The following is a 14,930-nucleotide window of genomic DNA, read 5'->3' as shown; positions in this document are numbered from 1 at the left end:
TGACTGTCAGTCTCATGCAGTATTGGACAGCTGCTCCCTCAGTGCTCATTCAGTCAGCTGTAGGAGAACAGCTGTCTGGACATTTTTTGGAGCTTGAGAGTCAACTCCTTTGACATGGAAGATTGTTTTCTGCTACAAAAACATACTGTTAACAGACATTCCAGCCTCGTCTGCCTCTTTTGGCAGATCCAGCTCTGGAAGTACAGAGTCACCAAGATTGCCAACCTTAAGGAGAGCCCATCACTCCTGGGCTCAAATCCTAATGCTGTACCTGTCACAGGACACCTAAGAAGGGAAAACAATCAATAATGGCAAATAATGGAAATCTCTTTAATGTCAGCCCATTTTTAGAATCTCTTGACACTATCGGAGAGAAGTAACCTCCAGACTGAAGAATGGGCAAAATAGAAACAAGACTATGGACAAGGTCTGTTGAGGCTAGAGAACTCTGCCCACCATATGATTTTCCCTTCAGTTTTCAGATTTAGCCTGGAAATTGGATAAGAGACCTGAAGTGTGAGGTCCTGGAGATAGGATGAGAGAAGTAGAGAAGTGTCCAGTCTAATGCCCTCCTCTTCCCTGGGATGGGTCTTCATTTATTGAGAAACCAAGAGCTTTAAGCTGAGGATCAGAGAAACTGTTGTTAGCATAGAGAAAATAAAATGTGATTTCATTACAAACCCTGACTGATAGTGGACATTTATTCTACCCTATTTTCACATTTCTCAGCACATTCTCTGGGGAGTTCACTCCTCTTTCTTTATCCTAACATCTCACTAAACATCAGTTGGGACCGAACATGTGGTACAGTTTTGAGACTCAAAATAGACAAAGGACATGAATAGGTACTTCACCAAAGAATACATTCAGTTGCCAACAAATGCAGACCAAAATATATTAACTCACATTACTCATTGGTACTATTCTTGTTAGATAATGCCCAGTTGGATTTCGCTCTTTCTGACAATACAGAACACGTCCTGATCTATGGCATTCCCTCAACCATTCTGTTTGAACCTATTCTTACAGAGATCATGTGAACCAATACGGTGGAGGGTGGTTTGTTTTCTTTTTACCTGAACCCCTGCTTCAGAAATCCTAGCAAGAAAGCCCTCCTGATTACATATGCAAAGTATATGTCAGGACATCTCCCCATTCTGACTTCTAAAGAGCATCCTGGCTATACTTCCTTCAAGACAGAAAGGTCATTGTCATTCTCACAAGCAAGGAATATTGCTCATACTTTTTATTCATTGTTCCTTTTTAGTATTTCTTAGATTCTCATTTACCAGCTCTCCTGTGGGCTTTATGAGGCCATTGAAAATAGCGAATGCTCCTGAGTTCTCGAACAGATTGATTTTCTTTTTAAAAAATCATTTTCCTGTACTATATATCCTTTGTGTCCTTTTATTCCCCATTCTCTTCAAAGGTGTTCATCAATATAAATGGTTGCATTTAATAATGAATGTCCCACACAATTTTTATATTTTATTAGGGTTTAAAAATATAGATATTTCTTGTAATTTAGTGTCAAGAGATTGGTCTAAGTTCATTGATTCTGGTTTCCATTGTTTTAATTTTACAACTTTTATCTTTCAAACTTATTTATTTCAACTATCTTAGTATTTCTCTTTTGGATTTGTTTTTGGAGTTGTTGAATTATTCCTAAATTTTATCGGTTTTGTTAGATATTTTTAAAAACTTTCTGTAGCCTTTTTGTTTTATGTACCTTTCTTTTTTAAAATATTCCCATTTTTTATTAAAACAGCTGAATATCATTCTTCTGTAATCCCTCATGACAAGCTCTAATCTGGAAAATCTCCTGTGTCTGTGACTGTCTCTTCTTGCTGGTCATATGGAAATGGACTTGGTAGTATTATTTTTGCACTAGTTATAGCTATGGAAAGTTCAAGTGTTGTAGCTATTTCATTTTCAAACTTATTCAGAGAAAGGATTGATACCAAACTAAGGATGGTCCCTAACCCCCTTCAGAGCCCCAGACTCAGGTTGGCTTCTATAGTTGCCAGGGGTTGAAAGTGAAAGACAAAAACGGTGCCCTCTAAAAAAATGTCTTGAAAGAGGGAAGAAAAGAATGCCTGAGACATTCAAACTGTCCACCTGGTATCCATCTCTGTCCCAGTTGAGGGACTGGAGCTTTTATCTTCACCCCAAATGAATGTCACAACAAAGCTCCAGGTCAATAGAAAGCTTCCCTCATTAACGGAGAACTACTGAATGGCCTACCCATTAACAAACTCCAGAGCTATCTTGGAAGTAATACAGCCAGAATGCACCTTAGAAGTGAGGTTGGTGAGATTTCATGTCCCATATTTTGGACATGTTTCAGAAGAAACCAGTCCTTCAAGAAGGACACCATTCTATGTGCCTATATGTATAGGTTTACTATTAAGGTGGCGGAAGGACCTTGGGCCTCTACTCAAGCACTCCCTTAATGCATGAATACTTTCTTCTATTAAATTGGCCTTCTATGATGCTCACCCTCCCGACACAACCACTGAAGCCAAAGCGGGTGAACAAGCAAATATGGTGAAGAAACCTGATGGTGCCTGGCTATCAAAAGATATAGTGTCAGGGGTCTTAAAGGGTTGAAGATAAAGAAGCAACCATCTAAGAAGCAATAAAGCCCACATGGAAGAAAACACCAGCCAGTGTTATCATGTGGTTCTGAAGAGATCAGTTATCAGGCATCAAAGAACAAAAAATCATATCATTGGGTGCACACCTCCATGATATGGTCGCTGGGACAAATGGGTGCATAAGCAAATGTGGCAAAGAAAGCTGATGGTGCCCCGCTATCAAAAGAGATAGTGTCTGGGGTCTTAAAGGCTTGAAGATAAACAAGCAGCCATCTAGCTCAGAAGCAACAAAGCCCACATGGAAGAAGCACACCAGCCTGTGTGATCACGAACTGCCGAAGGGATCAGGTATAAGGCATCATCAGGGGAAAAAAATCTTACCATAGTGAATTAATGGGGAAGTACAGAGTGGAGACCCAAAGCCCATTTGTCGGCCACTGGAGATCCCCTTGCACAGGGGTATAGGGGAGGAGATGAGACACTCAGGGTGCAATGTAGCACTGATGAAGAATACAGCCTTCCTCCAGTTCCTAAATGCTTCCTACCCCCTCAACTATCATGATCCGAATCCTACCTTGCAAGTCTGGATAAAGCAGAGGATGTACACTGGTGCAGATAGGAGCTGGAGGCACAGGGAATCCAGGGTGGATGATACCTTCAGGACCTGGGGTGTGAGTGCCGATACTGGGAGGGTAGAGGGTGAGTGGGTTGGAAAGAGGGAACCAATTACAAGGATCTACATGTGACTTCCTCCCTGGGGGATGGACAACAGAAAAGGGGGTGAAGGGAGACGTCGGACAGGGCAAGATGTGACAAAATAATAATTTATAAATAATCAAGGGCTCATGAGGGAGGGGGAGCAGGGAGGGAGGAGGGTAAAAAAGAGGACCTGATGCAAAGGGCTTAAGTGGAGAACAAATGCTTTGAAAATGATGAGGGCAAAGAATATATAGATGTGTTTTACACAGTTGATGTATGCATGGATTGTGATAAGAGTTGTATGCGTCCCTAATAAAATGTTTAAAGGGAAAAAAAGGACATCATTCTTGTTACCGTAGGAGGTCAGTGAAAAAGAAGACCCTTAACAAGATGGATTGACGTCGAGGCTGCAACAGTGGAATCAAATATAAGAACAATGGAGAAGATGACACACAAGCAGGCAGCATTTCTTCAGTTGTACATAGGATCCCTGTGAGTGGAAACAGACAGAATGGCCTCAGACAACAACAACAGAGATGCAGGGATGTAACAAATCACAGCCTTTCTCATGCTACATTCAGCCAGGTTTGCCTCTTCCTGAGGCGACTCTCTCTCAGCGAACAGGAGAGAAAGTGGTTCCACTGTCCTCCACAGTGAGTGGGGATGGACGACAGAGCTCACATCTCTCTCTTTCAGTCCTGAAGAAAAGAGTGCTGGGTGAGGGATTGTACAGCATGGAATTTTGTTGGACCACCCAGAAATTGACACTTTCTCAGACTACTTGAACAAACTTGCTCCCTCCAAAATGTCTGAAACTCAAAACAGGATTTTTATTCTCTGTTTTTTGATTGTTTGGTTAGTTTTTTTTGTTGTTGTTGTTGTTTTTTGCAGGGGGTGTTGCTTGTTTGTTGTGAGATCTTTACTTTGAATAGGTGGTTACTGAGTGTTTGGGTATGTTTTCCTAGAAGAATTTTCAACTCTTTCAAGGAATCATTCTTAGCATGTATGCTCAGTGTGGTGTGATTTCTCATTTGTTTCTTAAATGGATCCTAATTGTGCATGACAGTAATATGGCATCACCGAAAATTTCAGTAGTTTCTCTGTGCATCATGATATGCTGAGAAAATAATCTAAGAAGTTGTTGTAAACATGAAAGAGCACGGAAATAATATTAGAGCAAGCCTTATTAATACCCTGTAGTACACAGATAACATAATACCACATGCCATAAGGTAGTATGAAAATTTACTGATTCAGACCAGAGACTGGTGTCTTAACTACAGATTACAAGTCAATGAAAGAAAACCAAAATCCTCACTATGGGACCAATAAATATTGCCATGAAAAATGGATATATGATTGAGTTGTCAAGGATTTCATGTCACTTGGATCTCCAATCAATAGTCACAGAAGCCATAGACAAGTGATTCATTTCCCTGGGCAAATCTACTGCCCAAGACCTCTTTAAATGTTTAAAAAGCAACGTCTATTTGAAGACTAGTGTGTACCAGGACCAAGCATTCAAGTAAGACTTTATCTCCCTTATTTGAGCATGTCATTAAGAGCACCACAAGCCAGAGAATGGTCTTGTGCTTGGTAAAGTAGACTGTCAATGAAAAAGAGAGAGTCTTCCCAGGAGACGGATTGTCACAAAGGCTGCAATGATGAGTCCAAATGGAGGAATGATTGTGAGCAGAGTGCAGTCCAGGCAGTATTTCATCCTGTTGTACATTGGACCTCTGGGAGTTGAAACCGACTCAACGGTACCTAACAATTCCACAAGTTCAATATTATTTAGGTCATTCTGAGTTAAAATTATTATATAAATGTAGACTTGTGAGTGTTCACTAGAATGAAAACATTGAACATCCATCTGATGTCTTGGACAAGATTTGGAGCTAACATGAGAATTTTTTCCTTCATATTTTTATAATGAGGTTGGTGGCATAGTGGTTTGTGTTGGGCTGAGATCTGCATGCCAACCACCACTCCAAAGAAGAAAGACCAGGCTTTCTACTCCCATAACCAGTTATAATCTCAGAAACCCACTGAGGCATCACAATAAATTATAATCAACTTAATGGCAGTGAATTTGGTTGTTTTTTTTTAAATATTTCTATCTTTGACAAGGAACAGCACTAGTTAGTACTCTGAATTGTAAACTGAGATTTCATTCGTATCTATTACTTTTTAAGTCTTCCTTTGGATAAATGGTGAAATAGACAAAAGCCCATTCCAATGAAAAGAAGGCAGATTCAGATACATGAAGGTTCCCTAGAGTCTGTGCTTGGTGGTCCCTATGCTGACAATGTGGGGAAACCACAGCTTCTGAGAGGAAAACATCACTGACCTGTCTCTTTCACATCTTCTGAACCCATGGCCTGATGTACTAAGGTTTGTGTCTGGGCTCACATTGACTTCCCATTACTGTGTCTCTGGCACAGTAATACATGGCTGTGTCCTCAGGATGCAAGGAGCTCAGTTTTAAATAAGCTTCACCCTTGGAGGTGTCCCTGATGATGCTGACTCGGGATTGGAGAGCTGGATTATAATTTGTGCCCCCATTATCCCATATTACCCCAATCCACTCCAGACCCTTTCCTGGAGCCTGGCGGATCCAGACCACATGATAGCTGGTTAAAGAGAATCCAGAGACAGCACAGGTGAGAGACAGGGTCTGTCAGGGCTTCACCAGTCCAGGGCCTGACTCTTGTAGCTGCACCTGGGCCAGGACACGTGTGGATAAAGAGAAACGCAAAGAGTCATGTGCTCAGATTCTGCACTCCCAGACTTCGTGTGTGACTCTCTGCAGCACTCACCTCCCGGAGTCACCACCAGAAAGAGGAAAACCCACGCACAATTCATGTTCATGTGGATAAGATTTGTGGCACCCAGAAAATGCTCTCCAGGGTGAGAAGGAATACAAATTTAAGTACATGCATGCTGAGGTTTCATGAGACTGGTATTTGCATGTGGTAGGTGCACTTGTATGTAAAGGTGCAAAGGGCTGAATGGAGCCTGTAGCTCTGGGACTCAGACTAGAAAAGCAATGCTGGTGGAGTCCTTGGGAGAACATAGTCCTCTCTATGAGGTCTTCACTTTACCAATCATATGAACATCTGTGCAGATTTCATGTTCAGTGTAACTTTATGTGCATTCCCACCTACTGAAATTAAAGACAATCTCTATCCTTACCATGTTTGAGGCAGTAGAGCTACTACACTGATCACCACAGCAGTTCTAGCTGACTAGGCACTGAAGTCCTTACCCAGGCTCCTGTCCTCACGTCTTTCTTCATTTGGTCCTGAACTGGTGGGTCCTTAGCACCCCTGCAGGTCAGCTTTCTCCCTGAGGTTAGTTTTCTGTCTGTACTCACACTCACTCTCCCTCACTGTGAACAGCTTTGGAGGTAGAGAGTGCTACATCTTGCAAACAATCTGAATTGGGTACAGCAGGAGGAAGTATGATATATAGATATTTATATAGATATTATATTGAAATATAGTCCACAATAATATACTGATTAAGAAAGAAACCTGCCTGAAAGACAATGAAGTTTTTGAACAGAGTTGAGATAGTTAGTTTATTGTGCTAACCTGGCCGATAAACACATGTGGGGTTAATTGAAGGGTGTAGGGATAAATGTCTCAGTGAGCCTGGCCTTTCTAGTTCTCAAGTTCCTTGCTTTCTGATGGTCAGACCAGGGTGCAGTGCTGTAACCAGTTCCCTGCTTTAGCTGGCAAGGCTCACTTCCTGCAAGACATCCCTGAGGAGAATCACATGGACCTACCCCAATGCAGCTGTGGGTGCTGGAGCCCCTGTTTGGAGACCCCTGCCAGCGATGAGATGTTTACACATTCACTGACTCGGTTTTTCTGAGAAACAAGAGGACTTTGTGGACTGGTGTTGGACATATGGGTTAATGGGTTAAGGTTGGACTTGTGGGTTTGGACAGCACTGAGTTGGGATGTTTTCTTGATGAGCACTAAACCTTTATATAAAACTCTCTTATGCATGAGTTGCTCTGGATTTGTTTCTCTAAAGTACCCAAACTAACACAAGAGTTTAGGCTTCATTGTTTCTACAGGAAGAGAAAATGACTTAAACCACACTTCTTTTCAAAATAATTGAAGCAAGAACGTAATAGGGTTATTTATTCCATGTTTTTTTTTAAAAATACATTTTATTGGGGGCTTATACAACTCATCACAATTCATACATACATACATTGTGTCAAGAATATTTGTACACTTGTTGCCATCATCGTTCTCAAAATATTTGCTTTCTATTTGAGCCCTTGATATCAGCTCCTCACTTTTCCCCCTCCCTCCCCGCTCGCCATCCTTCATAATTTATAAATTATTATTATCTTGTTATATCTTACACTGATGACTCCCTTCACCCACTTTTCTGTTGTCCAGCCCCCAACGAGGAGGTTATATGTAGATCATTGTAATCGGTTCCACCTTTCCACCCTATTCTTCCTCCACCCTCTCTGTATCACTGCTCACACCCCTGGTATTGAAGGGATCATCCTTCCTGGTTTCCCTGTGTTTTGAGTCCCTAACTGTACCAGAATACATCCTCTGGTCTAGGCAGATTTGTAAAGTAGAATTGGGATCATCATGATAGTGGGGAGGGTGGGTGGGGGGGGGAGGAAGCACTTAAGAACTAGAGCAAAGTTGAATGTTTCATCATTGCTACACTGGACCCTGACTGGCTCGTTTCCTCTCCCCAAACCTTCTGTAAGGGGATGTCCATTTGCCTACAGATAGGCTTTGGGACCCCAGTCTGCACCCCCCCTCATTCACAATGATATGTTTTTTTGTTCTTTGATGCCTGGTATCTGATCCCTTTGACACCTCGTGATCTCACAGGCTGGTGTGTTTCTTCCATGTGGGCTTTGTTGCTTCTGAGATAGATGGCCGCTTGTTTACCTTCAAGCCTTTAAGACCCCCACATGCTATATCTCCTTTGATAGCCGGGCACCATCAGCTCTCTTCACCACTTTTGCTTATGCACCCATTTGTCTTCAGCGATCGTTTCGGGGAGGTGAACACACAGTGGTATGATTTTTGTTCTTTGATGCCTGATACCTGATCCCTTCGACACCTCATGATCACACGGGCTCTTGTGCTTCTTCCATGTGAGCTTTGTTGCTTCTCAGTTAGATAGCTGCTTGTTTACCTTCAAGTCTTTAAGACCCTAGATGCTACATAACCAGGATCCATCAGCTTTCTTCACCATATTTGCTTATGCAGCCATTTTGTCTTCAGTGATTGTGTTGGGAAGGTGAGCATCATGGAATGCTAGTTTAATAGAACAAAGTATTCTTGTATGGAGGGAGTACTTGTGTTTTGGCCTAATGTCCATCTGCTACCTTAATACTAAACCTATAAATAAATGCACATGTATTTCCCCATCCTCACATGTAAATATATTTACATATGTACATGCCTTTATTTAGACCTCTATAAATGCCCATGTGCCTCCCAGTTCTTTGCTCTATTTCCTTTAACTTCCTCTTGTCCCACTATCATGCTCAGCTTTCATTTGATTTTCAGTAATTCCTCTCGGTTACATTACCCTTGATCATGCCCTACCAGGCCTTCTACACCCCCCCCCCTCACCTCTGATTTGTATCACTTGTTGTTCCCTTGTCCCTGGGTTTGTTAACAGCACTCCCCCCACCACCACCACCTCATCCTCCCCAATATCCCCTGTCGAACTGTCGGTCCTGTTGTTTTCTCCTCCAGATCAGTTATCCAACCTATTTCATTTACACAGACCTACAGAGATAATAACCTGCACAAAAACAAGACAGAGAAAACAAAGCAACAAAAGAACAACAGCAAAGAAGAGCCTGTAGTTAGTTCAAGGACTCTTTTTTGGCCTTTAGGACTATTTTCCGATGGAATCTGGTGGGGTGCTGCGCCCTGACCTCAAAGTCTAGTTTTGGTATTCCATGAGGACTTCGTTGCTTTGTTCCCCTTGGTGTTCTGTTGCACACCCTTTGTGTTTTACCTCGAATTCCTACACTATGTCTCCAGTGTTGTCTCCTGTAGGGCTATGCATCAGTGAGGGATGTCGGGTCTCATAGGCGGCCCGGCCATAGGTTTTTCTCTGTGGATTGTCTTCTCTGAGTGGGAATATTGTCCTCAAGTCAGTGGGCCAGGTGCTCTCATGTGCTCTGATCAGACATGTCCATCTATTTATTCCATGTTAAGAGGAAATTGTTGAGTCAGAATTCCTTTTCATGGGTTTCTGTGTTGTGTGTGATAGGAAATTTTACACCTATTGGCAATTTTTGCACACAATGATAATCTAATGCCACTGAATTTTGCATGAGACGAATGTTGAAAATATTATTTTGTTGCCTATACATGTACCATGAGAAAAATAAGGTAAAAGGTGAAAGATAATTTTTCACACATAATCAGAAACTGATGGAAAGCCTTGCTTTTACAACACTTCAAAAAACTAGCTAAAATAATGAACCAGACAAGAGATATAAGCAGAAATTTGAATTTAAAATATTATTAGCAATGGAAAAGCATTAATATTTTATTTTTCTCATTTTTGCCCCCAAAACCACTTCATTTGGAGCTAATAACCATATCAGTTCATAGTACAAGTGCATCAAGCAGTATTGTGCAATTGCTGCCAAAATTTGTTTCAAAACACCCTATTCCTTTTTAACTCCTTGGCATCAGCTCCCTTTTATCCCACCCCCCACTGTAGGCACCAGAATCCCTTATTGTCTTTCTTTATATGTTCATCCATTTCAGGTTACATCTAATGTAAAACAAAAAATTCAAGAATGTTACCCACAATGACAAAATACATCTTAGATAAACGCAAATAGGAATTGGAAATTGAGGAAGTAGGCAGTTCAAGTGGAGTTTGCTGTCCTTCCCCAGAGTCCATCATAAACCCAGGTGTGCTTAGGACTAAATGTGTCAGTCTAGCTACTGGAATGTGATGACCTTGCTGTCTGACTGCCTTTCCCAAGGCTTCTGGATCCAAAAAACACTCTTTAGTTGCTGGCGTCCTACAACATACCTCTTCTACTTTCTTCTGAACACATGCTAACATTCCCTAAACTGATTGTTATGCATATTATATGGAATATACAAAACAACAATAGCAAAATCAACTCACTGCCTTCCAGTAGATTCCACCGCACAGCACAACCCTATTTTATTATCCCTGCTGGTGAGGAGGGAACATTGTTCTTCAACTGCAGCACAAACAAGAGATGCTTGCAAACCTCCATCCCTGCACTGGCCACAGAGTGAAACTGCTGGCTGTGGGGACTGGTGTCCACTGCTGATGATGAGCTGACTCTGTGTCTTCCCTGTGTGAGCAAACTGCTATTGTATACAATGCCTGTGTGTAAGTTGTGCTTTTGCTGGTGACCTTGGACATTGTTTTAACAGAAATATACTGTTAAGACGTCCTTACACTACAAAAGAAGGGAAAACACAAATGGAAGGAAGAATATGGTTATTTTTATCAAGCTACCTTGTCAATTGAAGCACACTAGAAAAAATATATTTAAAAGGAAAACCATCAAAATGTTATTAAAGATATTATAATACCATAAATGATGCAACAGAAAAAATTGCATCATTAACCTAAAAACACAATGTAGGAAATTCTATGGAAACCAAGATAATGGGGAAAAAATAACAATTCCTGACAATAGTATTAAATATGATTAAACAAAATACAGAATACACAGAAAACAAACTAGCTATTGGAAGGTCAATAACTATACCCCACTGGCACCAAGTGAATTCTGACTCATAGTGACCATCTAGAGCAGAGTACATCTGTTCGTTAGGGTATTAGGCACTGTAAATTTTTTTAACTGAGAAATTGGCAAAAATTTAAATGAGGTATATATTACATAACATTATATAAATGTTAGATTTCTTATTTAATGTGCAATATTATTTTATTAAAATAATTTTAACAGTATTCAAAATAACAATGTTTTAAAACATTTGTTCTGCAACTAATATCTTTAAAATTTTTATTTCTTTAAAAACATCATTTTATTTAAGAGCGAATCCAGACATCATACCATTTTATAGTTCAATCATGCAAGCAGTATTGTACAATCACTACCACAATCAGTTAGACAACATGTTCTTCCTTGTTGAACTCCTTTCTATTAACTTCCCTTTTCTCCCCATCTCTCTTGCTGAAGCCCCCAGGAACCCTTATTCCAGTTATTGTCTCTGTAGATTGACCCATTCTGCACTACATAAATTGAAAAACATAGAAAAAGATATCAAGATGATCAAACATGCTACAATGATTGAACACAGCAGAGATAACCCCTAAATGTGTAAAACAAAACCACAAAATATTAAAACCCAGATTAATCACAAAGGTTATTAAAAGGGAGATTAAATGACAAGTTTTTAACCATACAAGTCAGATGAGTCATTTTGACCTACTATAGTTATCTCTCCAATACTCTCTGACCGCCAGCTTGTTCCACCCCTCAGTCATGGTGAGAGGGCAATCACTGGAGGTGTATTCCCTGGGAAGATCCTGCGAATGTGTTTGAGCTTCCTCTGTCATCCACAGCCTTCTGCAGGTCAGAATCTCACAGTTTAAGCTCTGACACTCTTCCCTCCTTTGGATTTGGATTATATAATTCTCAATCCTTGTAAAACTCTGGAGAGTCTCATCTGTCTCCCTCGGAATGGCTGGTGGATTTTATCTACTGACCTTGCACTTAGCATCTCAATGTGAAATCCTCTATGCCACCAGGGAGAGTATATTGTTATATAACATTTATTTCTTTATAGTATTTATTACTTCTTTATTTAACTTTGAGTTCCTAATTATTTGCAAGGATTATAATTGTAACTTAGAAATGGTGTATTTTTTATTTATAGTGTTAAATAATTTTAACAATTTTTAAATTTTAAAATGGTATAATTTATGATAATTTTAGGTAATTACACTTGACTGACCATAATTAATCTCTGTTTTCTGCACCTCTCTCCATAAAAGATGTTGTAGGCTGCTTTTGAGTCAGTTTGACTCACAATGGTTCTGTGCACAACAGAACAAATAACTAAACTGCCAAGTCCTGAACCATCCTCACTTGCTCTTAATTTTGAGACCATTTATGCAGCCGCTCTGTCTATGCATCTAACTTAGTGTTTGCCTCTCTTTTGGTGACACTCTGTCAAACAGGATGTCCTTTCTCTAGGAAATGATTCCTCTGATCACCTGATCCAAATATGTGAGAAGTCTCACTGCTCTCAATTGAGAATAAAGAGCATTCTGAAATATTAGTCTGCAAATTTCCTCCTCTGTGACTCATTTGCTATCTTTTGGAATCAAAGATATCCTTCCAGTGAGTGCTCCCTTCATTGTGACTCCAATGAATGAGCTTACTAATGACTCCGCCCACCAGACAGGTCATTCCAGTTCACCTGTACCCAGTGTCAGGTGTATCTATATCTGGAACCCTTTCTTCAGCATAAACAGAGACAATGGGCAGCAAGCATCACTAAGGACAGGGCACAAGTTTAGACCCAGATTCTCCACAATTATTTTCTCAGACATAGAGAACATGAGTCAACCACTCCCCATAGTGCACAAGGAGTAATGCAGAGAGACACCTCCAGAGACCTGACAATGCGCTGTAATAGAACAATGAGCTCTGGGCATTTAAAATCATGCACTGCACGCAGGAATCTGCACATGCCTGTATATCGTTGTCAACAGATTTTGAGTCACAGTGTGAGGATGATAGTCTGTTTCTCACAAAGGGAAATGGGGCATAGAGGATGATAATGAAGGTCAGCGTCACTGTTAATATTAGTACTGCAAACAGAATGCTAGTTCTTCCTTTCCCTCTTGCAGTACGGAGACAATTTAGAGAAATAGAAAAAAAGACAAAGGCAAATTGTCCCTGGGGATGCTGAGAGCAAAGAAAAATGGCCCTGATAACAACAGGAAATCCTCCCTGTCATCCATCTATCTGTGCTTGTCTAGGGCTGGCTGTCTGTGCTTAGTGGTCTTGAGCGACCCCTGCTGCCCAGTGTCTTCCCTGCAGGGGAGGTTTGTTTCTGGATTCACACTGATTTCCGTTCACTGTGCTCCTTGCACAGTAATACATGGCCTGTAATACATGGCCTGTCCTCAGCAATCATGGAGCTCAGCTGCAAGAAGAACTGATTCTTAGATGTGTCTCTTGTGATGGAGATTCGGCTTTGGAAGGATGGATTATAATTTGCATTATCCCCAGAGCATATTCGTCCCATCCCCTCCAGTCCCTTCCCCAAGGGCTGGCAGATCCAGTTCCAGCAATAATCACTGTTGTGATAGAGAAACCAGAGACAGTGCAGGTGAGGGACAGCTTCTGGGAGGCCTTCACCAGACCTGGACCCGACTCCTGAAGCTGCACCTGGGACAGGATGTCTGCAAACAAATACAAACATCCCCCATTAGTTAATTGAGGTCACAACCATCCTCTACACCCAGGTAAGATATCTGAACCTCTCACCTTGGGGAACTGTCACCAGGCACAGGAGAACACACAGCAATAGCATCTTTAGACACCAGCTGTGTTTCCCAAGAGACCTATAGCTCTGCCTGAAGAGACTGATAGTTTTCCCAGCCTAAGGGTGAAATTGTACCCTAATGCCTGAAGAATAATTTGCATGTGAGGAGCCCTGGCCTTATAAACAGAAACTGATAGAGATCAGACTCCCCTCTACCTTCTGAGTCCATGCCAGTGTAACCCTTTGTTTGAAATCATAGCATGTTAGTCTACAGTGGGATAAGGTTTTCCCCAAGAGGTGTGTGGCAACGCTCAAAGTAAATGTAAGGATTTCTGAGCTCAGTGTTTTCTCCCTTCAGCCCCTCATAGTCCCTTCCCTGCCTTAGGCTCCTCTCTGTCCTGTGCCCTAGAGAGTGGGCAGGATAGAGTCTGTTGACACCATCAATTGGAAATTGGACCCCAAGATATCTTCAAACCTCACACTCTTCAAGATCCCTTATTTTTTTCTTGTACATCCAATTAACCTCTTCAAGGTACTTAGTAGTTTCCTTGTGTGGAAGCAACATCTTTGAGAAGCATGCATACCAGATCAGTCCCAAGGAGACAGGATTGATAATTCCTCAAAGGTCCAACTCTTCTAGGAAGCCATTCAGTTACAATTTCCACCATCTCCTCCCTTGAGGCGATCCCCTCATCCTTCTGGGTTCTGAGAATCACTGCAACATCCAACAGAAATTCTTGAAAATTTGAGGAAATGAATCACATGATGGTGGGTTCTAATCAGTCCAAATTCTGAAGGTCAGGAAAGGGTAAACCAGACTTTGGACCAATGCTGAGTACAACCTGTACACTTTCAACTAAAGATGAGAGCCATTTGGGAGCCAAATCTGCTTACTGTGGTTCATTCCCTACCTAGCCGCCTGCATAAATCTAACCTGGAACTCAATGTCACAATCTGGGAATTCTATGGAAACCTCTTCTCTCAGTCTGTCCTTTCAGCAGCACATCACCATCTTCCTCTTCAGGCATCATTTGTAGAGTTTGAATAACCCGTCTTTCTGATCCAATTCAATTTCTAACGTCTGGGAGCACCTAATCAC

Source organism: Tenrec ecaudatus, chromosome 17, assembly GCF_050624435.1.
Source record: "Tenrec ecaudatus isolate mTenEca1 chromosome 17, mTenEca1.hap1, whole genome shotgun sequence".
NCBI lineage: Eukaryota > Metazoa > Chordata > Mammalia > Afrosoricida > Tenrecidae > Tenrec > Tenrec ecaudatus.
This window is presented reverse-complemented; position numbering follows the sequence as displayed.